At 37.4% G+C, this 14,764-nt stretch overlaps 1 long non-coding RNA gene and 1 pseudogene across 2 annotated transcripts in view; both read left to right on the top strand.

Annotated features, from left to right (window-relative positions):
- Positions 1–14,390, top strand: part of LOC149547199 (uncharacterized) — a 96,444-nt gene extending 82,054 nt beyond the window's left edge. The window contains exons 2-4 of one of the 2 annotated variants that reach the window (XR_016353845.1): positions 13,090–13,361; positions 13,646–13,803; positions 13,935–14,390. This is a non-coding gene — a long non-coding RNA (uncharacterized LOC149547199). Of the gene's footprint in view, positions 1–13,089; positions 13,362–13,598; positions 13,804–13,934 lie in introns of both variants that reach the window. The other variant, XR_016353844.1, reaches the window with a different exon arrangement.
- On the top strand, positions 10,251–12,390 carry LOC149547200 (dynamin-related protein 4C pseudogene; annotated as a pseudogene).
- Positions 14,391–14,764: the final 374 nt, after the last annotated feature.

Here is a 14,764-nt window from a genome sequence, read left to right as displayed (position 1 = left end):
TCAAGTTTTCAAATGACAATTGGCAATTCATCAAAGAGAATGCAGTGACGTAGAATACTTGAACTCTCGATTCAACGACCATCTACGATTGCATCATCAAGTACAGAGTCTTTGCTGATAATCTATAGGATTGATTCAACAGCTTCAACTTTTTCTTCAAGAGCATTTTCAACTTTGTAGTTGCTAAAGATAGATTACACGTAATCAGATCGCATGTACTTTGATTATACAAACCTTCAGTCATGTAATCCAATAAATCTTCTTTCTTAGTTCTACTTAGTCGAGGTGGTTGAGTTTCTTCCACCTTTTTCTTCTTTTTCTGACTCTTTTTCCAACATAAAGGAGTGCCCCTCATTGTAAAAATCATCTTTTATACATGCAAGAGAGCTTTGCCAAACTGTCGCAAGCATAACTTTGATTGTGTAGTGCAAATTTGAAAGAAAAGTGAATAAAAGAAGTTGTTTGATTCAAAGCTTTGATTGGAAACAACTGTAATAGAACAAATTGGAAACTATGACTGATTTTTTGCTATTATCTTTAATTCATGTTATTATTATATGTTTACTAGAGCTTAGTGAGTACAAGAAATAGTTGGAGCCGAAGCTTTGACTGGGAGCAATTGTGGTAATATAAACTAGAAGCTTTGACTGTAGTTTATGTTACTATCTCATATTCATGCATATTATTAAAATTAAGTTATAGTGTAGAAATCATCTACTTTTGGAATTCTGTGCCCCAATGGTAGATATTTACTCTTGTTTCACAGCCATTCTTATAGATTAGGAAAACTAGACATAGATCTAAGCCAATACGCTCTCAATCAACCTTTGAGTTGGTGTTTGGTATAGGTATCACTACTTCCAATTGTTAGATAGAAGTTTAGTTGTAGAGAGAAAACCTTGCTCATCACTTGATCCACAAGTAAGTGGATTCTTTCTTGAAATTAGAAGAAAGAATATTGATAACACCCCTTTACATATCTCTTAACTTCTTTCTTAACTATCAGTTGCAAAAAATCCACCCAACAATAACCGAGCCTTTTTCTACATAGCTGGCAATCATAGTCACTCAACGGCTTGCTCTCAATTCATCCATTTACTATTGCTAATCTGCAGTGATCGATCAAAAATATTTACGCCAATTTATTTTGCTCTGCTAGCTTATACACTAAACAGTGCTATCCAATGAACCCCTCCAAGTTGCATCCCTTGAATTTTCCATGTTATTTCATGCTTAGCTGATAATAGACTATTGTGCGTGAATCTTTTCAGAATGGTCCACTCGGACCTTGTAATATTATATGAAAGCAAGTTTGAACTAGTGAAGGGTTGTCATACCAATTATACAAGGAGTCGTGAGCTTACAATTTGTCTCTTTTTCTTTTTATATACATCTTCTCTCTAAAGCTTACATTTTGTAATGAGAAGAATATTGTGTATATGTCGTGTGCTTCCAATACGATGGCATCGATCTCATATGTCTCTAAGATTATGGAAGCATACCCCTTGCTAAGGGTGTTTAATTACTTAGGAATCATAACTCTTTCTTGTCCTCATTCAGAAAACTCTTGAAGAGGCAAAAGATATTTCTTTATACTATTTAACAAACATAATGTAAGTTGGAAAGTTATGCTAGAGATCATCAAGGATGGCCAAGAATGGCAGAGATGAGTGGTGTTGTCCATGTAAATTCGACAATATGAACAATTTGCAAAAAATAGAATATCAGAATTAAGATGAACTTACAATCTGAAATTAACAATCTAGTCAACTCATGGTGAGAATTGGGTATCGTTTTTGTCTATCAAGTCGAGCGGTGGGTGATTGGGCACATAGTGTCCTTTGGAAATTTGTGGCCAGGGTAGGTTTAGTGGCGAATGATGCTACTATGATCACTACAGGTCAGGATAGCTTATAGTCGGATGGATAGTCTGTCAGAAGGGTTTTGTAGTCTAGTGGGCTATATAGTTGACAACTCTAACACCAAGATGCGAAGGTGACAAGTTGAGATGGTATACACTTGCCTTATCCCATGTAGGTTAGGGCCATTCTCGGTTGAGAATGGGTGGGGATTACACTAGGTCCATGGTTGAGAGGTTTGGCCTATGTCAATGCTTTTCCTCTCCTCCGAATGCCAAGACTTGCACAAAACAAATTGGATTCTACTTCACTTGACATGGTGTGATCTAAACATTGCTAGTACACCATTGTTCTCTTTTCTAATTACATTATATGTCAATTTCAGCTATATATCTTATTGCAATTACTTTTCTGTTTATATGAAGTGGTAGTTAGAATATTATAGTTAGATATTGGTTTTACTTATCATGTGTGATATAAATGGTTAATCTATTTTGATTGTTTCTTCTAAAGATAGTTAATCTTTTAGTTGGTAGTTAAGGCCTTATCATGAGAATGCAAATAATCTGTTATAATTCGTTGTTCCTTTTAATGTGAATGGGTAGCTAGCTTACTTTATTTGATAAGATAAAAGAGTATTTATGGTTTACAAATTTTAGTTGTTGCAACATGTTAGAGAATGTTTGACTTGTCAGCAAAACAAGTCAGATAATACCTATCTGGTAGGCCTTCTTCAACCATTACCTATACTTGTTGAAAAATGGGAAGGAATATCCATGGATTCATTACATGACATTCATGAGTTTAGGGGAAAGATTGCATCTTTGTAGTTGTGGGCAGGATGACAAAATATTCATTTCTTCTCCATTGCTACAGATAATTTAGCACTTTAGGTTGCAAATTAATTTTTCAAAGAGGTCTTCAGGTTGCATGGTCTACACAAGACAATTTTTAGTGATCAGGATATCAAATTTGTCAACGTGTTTTTGTAGTAGTTGTTCTAATTGGTAGGTATTGAATTGACCTCAAGCACCAACTAACATCCTCAAATAGATGGACAGACAAAAAAATTGTAAACAAATGGGTTGAGGGCTACTTTAGAAAATATGTTTTAGAGAAGCAACATTTGGGTTAGATGGCTTCACTTAGGTATGATGCCTTGCCATTTCTAGACTTGGCATTTTATGACAATAAGGACCCTTGTGCAAAGGAGACAATTATTAGTTATCAACATGTTCTTAGGACACAAAAAGATAACATTCAACATGCCCAGATTCAACAAAGAACGAATGTAGATAGATATAGAGTTGAGAGAACGTTTTATGTTGGGGTTTTGGTCTTCTTGCTTTTACAACCATACAAACAATTCACACTAAAGAAGAGTGGTGCAAAATAACTTAAGCCACGTTTCTATGGGCCCTCCAAGATGCTAAGAGGAATAGTTGAAGTCGTATAAGAGTTAGAGCTTCTAGAAGGTAGTAAGATTCATAAGACTAGATAAATGTATTAATGTCCAATAAGAGAGCACAAAAAGGGTCCAAGGGACTAAAAGCATGCAACCAAGGAGGCTAACAACAACAGGATCACCAAAAGGTGTCTAAAAAGAGAAAAGAAAAGGAAATCAATAACATGAAAAAGAAGAATGAGAACAAGAAAATGAACACAAACACCACCTAGGCAAGGACTAGGGATCCTTCCTTGGTGTAAAGAAGTCCAGAACAGAAGGGTAAGGCCTGGGACAACCAAGAATCCTAGTGCGTCTCTAAGAACTCCTGGAGGGGTCCCACTGTTGTGTAAGACTGTTGCAAGGTCTCATGGATTTGGAATGGTAGATGGTAGAGTTGTCGATTGTACTCTTCACACCCCCAACAGGAGACAGAGGGGAAAAGAAGGCAGTGATAAGCTGATCCAAAGCCTGGCTCTAGGGAAAAAGAAGTTGCAGAGTATGGTCACAAAGTTGCATAGTCTCTCGAAGGTAAAGTGCGAGACATCTCTAGTCCGTATAACTGAAGCAGGTGGAGAGAGTGACAATCTTTGAATAAACAGTAAAATCTCCCTCTAATCTCATAGTACGCGGGACATCGGAAAATGAAGTGGGTCTCTATCTTTGCTTCCGCTAAGGGACATAGCTGACAAATCCGGTCCTCCCTATCAATGTGGTGATCGGTCTGGATCTGAAGTTTGTGAGAACCTACTCGAAAGGAACCCAAGGAGATACGCAGAGCATGGCTCCAATGCTATGACAAATAACTTGGGTATGTAATAATCCCATCCTGAATATCTAGAAATTGCTCAGCGTATAAGGCCATCTGCAGACATAACCCGCTTGGGGGATTACTCCAAGTCATGGCAATGTACTGCTTATAGATGTCAAGTCTGACATGCCCATTCAACTCCTACTCTAGAAGGAGGTGAGCAGGAGCATCTAATGAGAATTGGAGGTGAGGGAGCCTATCAATCCCAATCCCAATCGAGCTTAGGAAAGTAGTGGCTTGAGCATACCAACATCGAGCCTTGATGGTAGAGTCAGTGTCAACTATGGCAACAAAAGAGCAATAGGCCAAATAAGAATAGCAGTGCCAACCTGCCGTAAAGTTCACAAAGCCACGTAAATGGTGAAGAAACCAAACGAAATCAAAGATAGCCCCCAGCTTGAACGGGTGCGCCCCAAACTCAGCAAGTATAATGTTGTGGGGAGTGGACCGATGGCATCTAATAATCCGCCGAAAGAGAAGCGTCTGAGCCTGCTCGATCGAGATTCAATCTAAATCAAGGAGGGAAGGACCCCATACCATGGAGCCATAGAAGAACAATTGGCCTAACTAAAGAGTCTAGAAGGGACAACTTAGACCCAGTGTTTTGGAAATGATGTCTGAAGCACTGTCTCTCCAATATGGCAAGGGAACCCATCCCTTTATCGATCCTAGGCTGAATGGTTGGTCTCAAGCTGAAGCAAGGTCTAGAGAACTTAACCCTGAGGTAAGTATAAAAGGAAGCAATCTCAACCTCTTGACCCTAAAAGTAAAAATGCAGAAGTGAAGTCATCAAGTAGTTGAAGACCATGACCTGAGTCTTGTTTGGGTTCACAACAAGCTGGCATAAGTGAGAGAAGGATGCAAGTCCGTCAAGAAGCCTTTGAAGATTCTCCAAAGAGGAGGCCATAAGAATCACATTGTCTGCATAAAGGAGGATGGAGATCATGACCTGATGTAAGTAGCATCCATCACCAGGGGCTGAAGAGTATGTTTCTTGCATTAAGAAGGCATTGAGCCAGCATATAGTTGCATCTCTAGAGATGACCCCACTTGATGAAGGAGGAAATTTGGTATTAGTTTTGGAACATATTGCTGATTGGAGAGAGAAAAAATTGAGAAAGGTGTCACTGGAATACTTGAGAAAATGGAAGGACTTATGGATTGAGGATGTGTTATAGGAAAGTGAAGAGATTTTACAACATCCTAATTTGGGACTGCTGGAGGACCATCAATCCTAGGAAGGGAGGAATGTCGTGTTCCCTCTTGTCTAGTAAATAAGTAATTTAAACTATCACGTTCATACCATAGGCTACTTAAGATTGTTATAAAGGGGTTTGATTAAATAAGCTGATATTTGTGCCAAATTTTTTTTTGCTTTGGGATGACTTGAAATTAATATTGCTATGGCTACATCACAAAAGTAGGGCAATATGAAAGAAGACTTTGTAATAAGAGGCCAATATTAAATTACCCAATTTTGCACAAAGCAGAGAGATTTTAAGGGAAACATGTAGCATTTAGGGTTCAATGGAAAGGAAGAGGGGATTATTATGTATCTTATGAAATTGTTTTCTCTGCAAGATATTACCCAGCCTTGCTTTTTAGAGGACACAAACCCTGTAGAAGGTTTCTGTTGATTTGAATCCCAGAAGAATTAGTTCAGAATCTGTTCAGACTCAGACTATCAAGCTTCAGTGGGATTGGTTGCATATACAGATGCAGTAGATAGTTTAGAAGCACTTTTAAGGGACTTTGTAGAATGATTATTGGAAAATAAAGAAAACTACTTTGATTTGTGAGTTTGCATAGGGTCTCTGGAGATTTAATTCATGAATAGAATTTTGCAGCAATCAAATTTCTACAACAGGCCTACCACTAGCATTGGGCTGATCACTGTCACTGCATTTCTCTGGTGGACCTTGGAATGATAGGTGAGTTCTGCAACTTAAATATACTAGCAACTTGTACGCTGAGATTGACGAGAAACACCAGGATCATTCTACAAAGTCCCTTAAACGGCTTCTAAACTATCTACTGCATATGTATATGTAACCAATCCCACTGAAGCTTGAAACTCTGAGTCCTATTAGTACATATTGCATAAGTTTCAATAGAGCAGAGCAAAGAATATTTCACAAATAGAGGTCTTGCTAAATGCAAAAAAAATGTTTGAAATTCAAAATGCATTTCCTGACAAGAGAAACATGCTAAAAATAGAAATAAGCAAATGCTATTTAGTATTTTTATAAGAGTCCTAACTGTTTTTGGTTTATTTCATGAAGAATTTCTATAAGAATCCTAACTGTTTTTGGTTTATTTCATGAAGAATTTCAACTGTTTATTGTTTATTTTCAGTTCTGATTGAATTTTAACTCTTGTTTATTTGGAGCTTCCTCAGATAAAGTGGAGATTCTGTTGATGTGAGTTTTGTATCACTTACATAACATATTAGGATTTGAATATTTGATACAGGATATCAAACATACAACTCCTCTCTTGAAAAGTTAATGCTCATGAGACATGAGTATAACTCCAATGTTCCTTACACTGTTGGATACTCGCTCAGTTTTATCAATGTGATTTGCTGGTAATCACGTAGGCGGCCTTACGCTATTCATTCAAGGATGACTTGGACTTTGGTGGAATGAAAGTGATGGTGACTCGGTTTGTGAAATGTGCGGAGGCAGATAATGTTGATGGTCACGATGATGGAGGGTGTGTTTGCTGATGATGATGTTGATGGGAAAGCGATGGTTGTGGAAGGTGAATGGATGAGTTCTATCACTTGATCTACTCTAACTTGCTTATCTAAGCTTCGACTACCCAACTACTTACTATTCTACTACTCCTGTGAATGGAAGGTTAGCAAATGGACGGGGATCGAACCTAATGAGAGCTGACCAGCGGCCTTACTTCCACAGGTGCAATGATTCAAAGGAATAAATTTCATAGTTACACCACCCTGGGGGACGGGGGGACGGCGAAACGAGGGGACAAGTTTCCGGGACGGGGGGACAGAGGGGCCTTAATTTGGGGACGGCGGGGGGACGGTGGGGGGACGGCAGCAGGGGACAAGAGCGGTGTATATATCTATGCATATGGTATTTAAAAATGTTAGTTATGAAAATATGTATTGCAATATAGGATGTAAAGATGTAAAAGAGTGAATACTTGAAACATTGCATTGAATTGGAACATCGAACATTAAACATAAATAGTCGAATTTGCAAATAGTGAATAGCAGGATGTCCCCCATCCTCGGTGGAGGTGGTGGAATCTAGTGGCACCGCTGGGGACGGGGAGACGGAGTCCCCAAGTCTCCGGTGCGTTGAAGTCTCCGAGACGTCGGGCAAAAAGGGGGGGGACGCGTCCCCGTGTTACTATGGGAATAATAGACTATTTTACCACACAAAGCTTCCCAACCAGCCGCTAGGATGCTAGTGGCCTAGTATTGATCCCTATCAAACATTTACCAATGCTACCATACAACTATCCATCTACTTTAACTTCACTTAAAAACATCAAATGCAACCAACTTAAAACAACTTGAAAGAAAATCTAAGTGGAAGTAGAAAACATGCAATAACACCCAATGTTCTTGATCAACATGCCAATCGCAACAATGAAAAAGAGAGCAATTTTGGTATTATTTTCACAACAATTTCTCCGACCACTTTACAAATGAGAGCAAATGGCCTTTTATAGGGGCCAAAAATACAATGGACGGTGGAGATTAAAACAAGATCAACGATCCAGATTAGATCCTCAAAACCCTAATTAGGGTTGCCACCCCATCGGCTAATGAGAAGCTGCCACCTCATCAATGCACCAATGAAAAAAGTGCAAACAGTGGCAACCAATGAGAAGACACGAAAATGGTGGCCAATCAGAAATAGACACTTGTCCTATTCTAGAAGAAAGGGGAAATTTGGCACTTGGGCTTACATCAAATGATCTTCTAATATAAATCTTCCCTTTTCTTTCATTTTCTTAACTAAGGAAATGAACTTAGCTAGCCTTTCGTTAACTTCTTCCGTAGGAGGACAAGGTGTGTGTGCTTCGCCTTGAGTTCCGTTGTCTTTGCCATGCTGTTCGCTGCTTGTAGTATTTTTTTCATGATCCTTCTCATATTCTTTTGCAAATCCAATAAAAGTGCTGAGAGAGGTAAGGGTGCCTGAATGCTTTTTCTTGATAGCAACCTTTCCTAACTCATCCAACCTCGATCCAAAATTTGTCTCATTGACATCCTCTTCTCTGATATCTTCAAAATCAAGGGCTACGCCGTTGTTGCTCATCATGGTCACAGTGGAAGTGTCGATGCCTAGGCCGTGATGTGCAACTGCCTTTTGTATATCCTTTTATTGTACCACCATTGGTATTGGTTATTCGCCTCATTTTCGAGAAGAAGGGAGTTTTGGGCATCATATCCTCTTTGTCTTTCTTAGTGTTCGCCCACTTGGGATTCTTACTTGCACTATCATCCTCCATGCTCGTTGCCCTATTACGGGATGGTAGAGTGGTGGACCAAAAGGCAAGAAGAACCAAGTGGAGCAATCCTTAGCCTAGAACGAAAGATGGATATCTCAGCTTAAGCACTCCTCGCAACTCTAAATGATTTGAAATTACCTCTACCTATAGCCAAGGGGGATTGTCCTTCCTTAAGTCTGTCCCTCATCTGTATCATGTCCACTGTAAAAATATTGGTGTCGGTTATTCACTTCATTTTCGAGGAGGAAGTATTGGGCGTCATATCCTCTTTGTCTTTCTTAGTGTTTGCCTGCTTGGGATTCTTACTTGCACTATCATCCTCCATGCTCGTCGCCCTATTACAGGATGGTAGAGTGGTGGAACAAAAGGCAAGAAGAACCAAGTGGAGCAATCCTTAGCCTAGAACGAAAGATGGATATCTCAGCTTAAGCACTCCTTGCAACTCTAGATGATGAAAATTCACCTTAACCGATAAACTTACAGCGACTTTTCGGAACCTAGGATATGACTTTTAAGAAGTTCAAATCCCTTTGCAAATCAGGAATTTACCATGCAATTCACCTCCAAATAAAATTACCCAACCTAGGGCAAAAATCGGAGCCTCTTGAAAAAAAATCAGCATTTTATCTTCCACAAATTTCGGCTCCCACAAAATTCGCCCAAGTCTGGAAAAAATCTGCTCCTCCACAAAATTCGCCCACATGGAGAGGAAGAAATGATTTGTGAAAATGAAATGGGGAGGAGATTCCCTTTATACCCAATTTTCTTTCTCCATAAAGCTGGCCTACATGGTCTAGGAGAAAACAAAAAACAAAAATTAAATTCAAGTTAAGGCCCACAATTAAATACTTAGCTTAAAAAAAATTAATTTTGCCAAAAAGAAAATTGCACTTTTAAATTTACCAATTAGCTCCAATTGCAAAACAAAATTAAATGGTGCCTTGAGGGTGTTAAATATTTCCATTTAATGAGGATTTAGTAATTAATACGTCATTAAAATTGTATTTTGGCTAACCAAAAGTCATTTTTCAATAATAAATTACCAAATTCATTAAAAACTTAAAAGTTTTCAAGGCAAATTAATCCAATTAAAGTCAATTTTTTGCAATTTTCTACCAAATCGATTTTGCCAAGCAAAAAATAAAAAAATAAAAATTTAAAATTGCATTTAGAACCAAAAATCGATTTTTTGCAATTTTCCACATTTCAACAAAATTAAAAAATTTTCACCAAATTTTTTTTTGAGATTTTCCAAAAACTTAAGTCTAAAAAAATTTCTCTTTTGAAAATTATCCAAATTTACAGAGTTAAAACCAAATTTTCAAAAGAAAACATCTAAGTACAAAATTCACAACTTTATCCTGCCAAGTTGAAATTAAATTAAAAAATTATTCGGCCTAGGGACAAAATTGATAGCTCTGGAAAATCAAGTTAAGAAAACCGGGTGAAAATAAGCTAAGCCTCCCCATATCTGTCCTGAAGGTGCCGAGGCGTGAAATTTTTTAAAACTCAAAATTGTTGGACAATCCAAAAATTTGCCAAGGCGATTAGAAAAAAGGGGGTCCCCAAAAATTTTGGGGCGATTGTGTGAAAACCTCACAACAGATTCTAACACTCGACTATTGGTATGTGTTAAACAGTTGGGTCGTCACCCCCATATCAATTGTCTGTGTTAAATAATGTTTCCATACACCCTTATTGCATTAACTATAGTAAGTTTTAAATCAAACATTTTCTATAAATTGTCTATATTTATTTGTGCAGCATGGCTTACACATCAGTGGAAGAGCGAGGCAATATGTCTTGGATACTTGACAGTCCAGGTATTGAGAAACAGGAAACCAAATCTCTTAGTGAGAGTTACAATGAGTACATTTGTCCACTGCCGGACACAGTTAACACTCTACGCCGTCTGGGAGTAATGAAAGAAGGTATTAATCTTCCGAGCATTGTTGTTTTTGGAGACCAGTCATCTGGGAAGACAAGTGTGCTGGAATCTCTCACAGGCATTGGCCCACCACAAGGCCAGGGACTGTGTACAAGAGTCCCTGTCGTTTTGAGAATGCAAAATTGCAAACCAAAGGAATGTGAAGTCACTATTGAATACAGTGGAAAGAAACAGAGCAACATTGCAGAATCGGAAATAACACAAACACTCAATTCAGTTACAGAGGAGATTGCTGGAACAGTAAAGGGTATTGGCGACACTACTATAACACTCAATATATACAAGCCCAACGCCCCAGATCTCACCATGGTTGATTTACCTGGTATAACAAGGGAGCCTGTGGATGGTCAGCCACGAGATATGTATGAGAAAATTTCACATATTATAATGCAATATATAGCTCCGAAGGAGAGCATAATACTGAATGTGTTATCTGCCGCTGTGGACTTCGCCACCTGTGAGTCAACTAAAATGTCCAAATGAGTAGATAGAAAAGGTGAAAGAACAATCGCTGTTGTCACTAAGGTAGACAAAGCCCCTAATGATCTATTAGAGAAAGTTACAGAAAATACCATAAATACAGGTCTTGGCTATGTATGTGTGAGAAACAGGACCGGGACTGAAACTAATTCTCAGGCAAGGTGAATGGAGTGTGAACTATTTACAAGAGATCCCGACCTCTCAATAATTGACAAGACCATGGTTGGGATACCTGTATTGACTGAAAAGCTTATGCAGACTCAAGTAATGTTTATCAGTAAATGCTTACCAGAAATAGGGAAAAAAATTGATGCTACACTTTTGAAGACACGATCAGAACTGAATGCTTTGCCTCGTAATGTCTCCAACTCTGCAGAAGCAATGGTAGAGTTAATGAGACTTATGGATTCTATCAAATGGATGTTGCATAAGCTTGTTATACAGGGGGATATCGAGCTGTTTCCTGACGAACCCGCGATGCACTGTATTGCCTGCCTCCATAGGATGTTTGAAAGCTATTCGTTTGATCTATCAAGTACAATTGAAGAGATCACAGACAAATTTCTGGTTGAAGAAGTAAAACTATTGGATAATCTCCAAGGCATTAGTTTACCTGACTTTGTGCCTCATTCTGTTTTAGTTTGTCTTATACAAAGCCATATCAAGTCTGTTTCAGAAAGAAGCAGGGATTTAGCCAGAGCTTTTCAAGCTCTTATTGAGAAGAAAAAAGAGGAATGCATTCAGTTTGTGCTAGACACCCTGAAGACCATTTTTTTTACCATGAACTCTAGTTATTTGGAATCTAGGCAAAACTGGCAAGGTCTGAAGAAAACTTTTATGAAAGCGATAAAACAGAATCAGAAGTTCATTGTACTTGAAGGAATTGGTGAAATAAATCTACAAAATGTGCCCAAAGGCAATAATCAACTGGAAGCAGCTTTTGAGATGAAGATGAGTGTCATGGCATATTGGACTGTGGTAAAGATGAGGCTTGCGGATGAGATTCCTCTCCATCTTCGCTTTATTTTTAATAAGATGGTTCAAAATGATATTGTGAACTTAATTGTTGAGGAATTGGTAGGGACTGGTGAGTCAATCAAGATGGGTGAAATTCTTAAAGAGAGCCCAAAATCTGTCACTAAGCAGATGAAGCTCCTCAAGAGCGTTGATATGTTGACAGAATCAAAGTCTACACTTCCCAAAATCATTGGTAAGCTGGAGAAGTGTAGAATTGCTTCTACAGGTTTCTCATATTTTTTGAGGTTTTAATATGGAACAAAGCTGAAAATTCTTACACTGCTGCATATGTCAGATTCTAACGTAGAATATTACACTTGAGCCTTCTCGGTCTGTTTGATTTTGTTCACTGTTATGGTAAAACAGTGTTTTCAATGCATGAACTATTTTGTTTGGTTTATTTATTTATTTTCAAGTGGAGGAATCAGTATTTGGTAGATGTGTAAGTGAAGTCTTAACACATATCACTATAACCTTCATATGTACCAGCTGCCTGCCAGCCTGCGAAGGTGAATCTGAAGAATTGGACCTGGACTATTTTTCTATTAATAATAAAGAGTTGATGGGCATAAGTCGGCTTGTGGTGTCATGATATTTGAATTTTAAGGCAGATGCCATATATACCATTTAATTTGGAAGTTTATTAGATTTCAATTTTAGATGTCAGTCCAATGCTAGATGTATGCAGAATTAATTATTCATTTGCTAGTACATTTGATAGGTATTAGGTATTATTTGCACATTATTTATTTTGAAATTGTAAATTTAATCGAATGAAATTTGTATTCTCAGCCTATTTAATGTAGACACAAGTGGATGCATGTTTGTATTTTGTAAGTGGATGCATATTTGTATTCTTTACTTTTCATTCACAATGCCCCTCAGATCTGGTCTTGTATTCTGTTATGAACGTTAATGTCAGAAGATAGGTTACAATACTGACAGAGATGAAAAGCTGATCACAGGAAAAACTCACGTAGACGACACATTTCATTCTATGTTTGTTCTCCACTGTCTTCATTATGTTTTTATGATGACACAGTTGCATCGCATCTCGACGCTGCCAGTGCCATGGAAAATCAACCTTCCGAAGGTCCTTCTGCGTCCAAATCTAACGACACTGCCAGTGACGTTGAAAATCAAATTTCTGGAGATACTTCTGCATCTAGGTTTGCTGACACGGCCAGTGACGCGAAAGATCAACCTTCTGAAGATCCTTCTGCATCTATATATACCTGGACGATTAATAAATTTTCAAGTTTAAATTTGAAGAAACACTACTCTGACATATTTTTACCATCGGGGACATAAATGGTAAGTGATTTTTGTTCGTTGCGTTTTTGTTGTTTAACTTCTGTTTGGTTATATAGGGTGGGGAGAAATATGTGGTTCACTATTAAATTTCATGAATCGAAAAATTAAATTTTGTCAAAACTCTAAACTTTAAAACTTTAGAGATTATGAATATCAAAATCTGTTAACCCTAGCAGAGTGCTTCACTGTAGATTTTAATTTTGATGTTTATGAATCAATTTGGGTTGTTTGAGGTAGGGAGGAGTTGGTTTTGTGGAAAGCTGAATTTTGTTGGGGTGAGGCAGGCGGCTGCTAATTTTTCCGAAAGGAAACGACGTAGAACAGTTATCTGTGTATTTCGATGTCGCTGATGCTGCCTCCTTACCTCATGGTTGGAGCAGACAAACAAAATTTAGCCTGGCTGTCATTAATCATTTTAACTCGAAATTTTCTAAAAGAAAAGGTATTTGATTTTTTGATATTTAAAATTAAAATAAAACCCATCTTATATTTATATTTTTATGATGTTTTATATAAAAAATGGAATTGATAATGCGTATTCACACCAATGTGGATTATAATGCTTCTTTTCAGAAACATTGCACAAGTTCCATGCCGAAGACAGCGACTGGGGTTTTACATCGCTCATTCCACTTGAAGAAATTTATAATCCTTAAAAGAGATTTCTGGTTAATGACACTTTTATCATAGAAGCCAATGTGGTCGTCTGAAATAGTTCAATAACGATGGTCTCGATCAAGAATCAAGGAATTAAACATGTTGGACAGTAAATAGTTTACAAATTTATTTTGTCATGGCTATTAAAATTTGAAAGCGAGGACGCTGTGGGCAATATGGAAGTGCTGGAGGATGCTACTGCCTCCTAGCATGGTGTTCATTTGAAATTGAGTATGGGAATTTGTTTTGAGTTTTAGTCAGGCATTTAATTTTTTTTTTTTCCGAAATTTAGAAACAAGATAAAATATAAAATTGCCATGTAATACATTTATTTACACATCGTCAATAATTTATTAAAAAATGTTAAGATTAGTTGGAGACATCTTATTTATTTTTCACACCGAGGAAATACATTTTAAGTTTTATTGAAGGTTTATTATTCATATGACATTGTTTAACGTTTATTTTATGTTTGCATGTAATTTGTAATTCCATTTTTAATAATGTTGTCATTTATAATGTGAAATTTACATTTTTGTAAGTCATCACTGTTATTTTGGGAAGAATTGTAAATTGTGATATTTCTATTAGAATTCAACTTTGTAATTTTTGAGTTAAACTTCTTGGCCCATGTTTAATGAGTAGTGGTTCCCCTGAATCCATTTCATTAGAATGAATGGAACACTTGGCACTCATTAGATCTAAGTGATGTTGGAGATAAAGCACTGAGACTTGTTGGGAGATCA

This window comes from Cupressus sempervirens, chromosome 7, assembly GCF_028749045.1.
Source record: "Cupressus sempervirens isolate cs-2001-9-10 chromosome 7, ASM2874904v1, whole genome shotgun sequence".
NCBI lineage: Eukaryota > Viridiplantae > Streptophyta > Pinopsida > Cupressales > Cupressaceae > Cupressus > Cupressus sempervirens.
The sequence above is the reverse complement of the archived record's forward strand: the minus strand, read 5'-3'. Positions and strand labels throughout refer to the sequence as shown.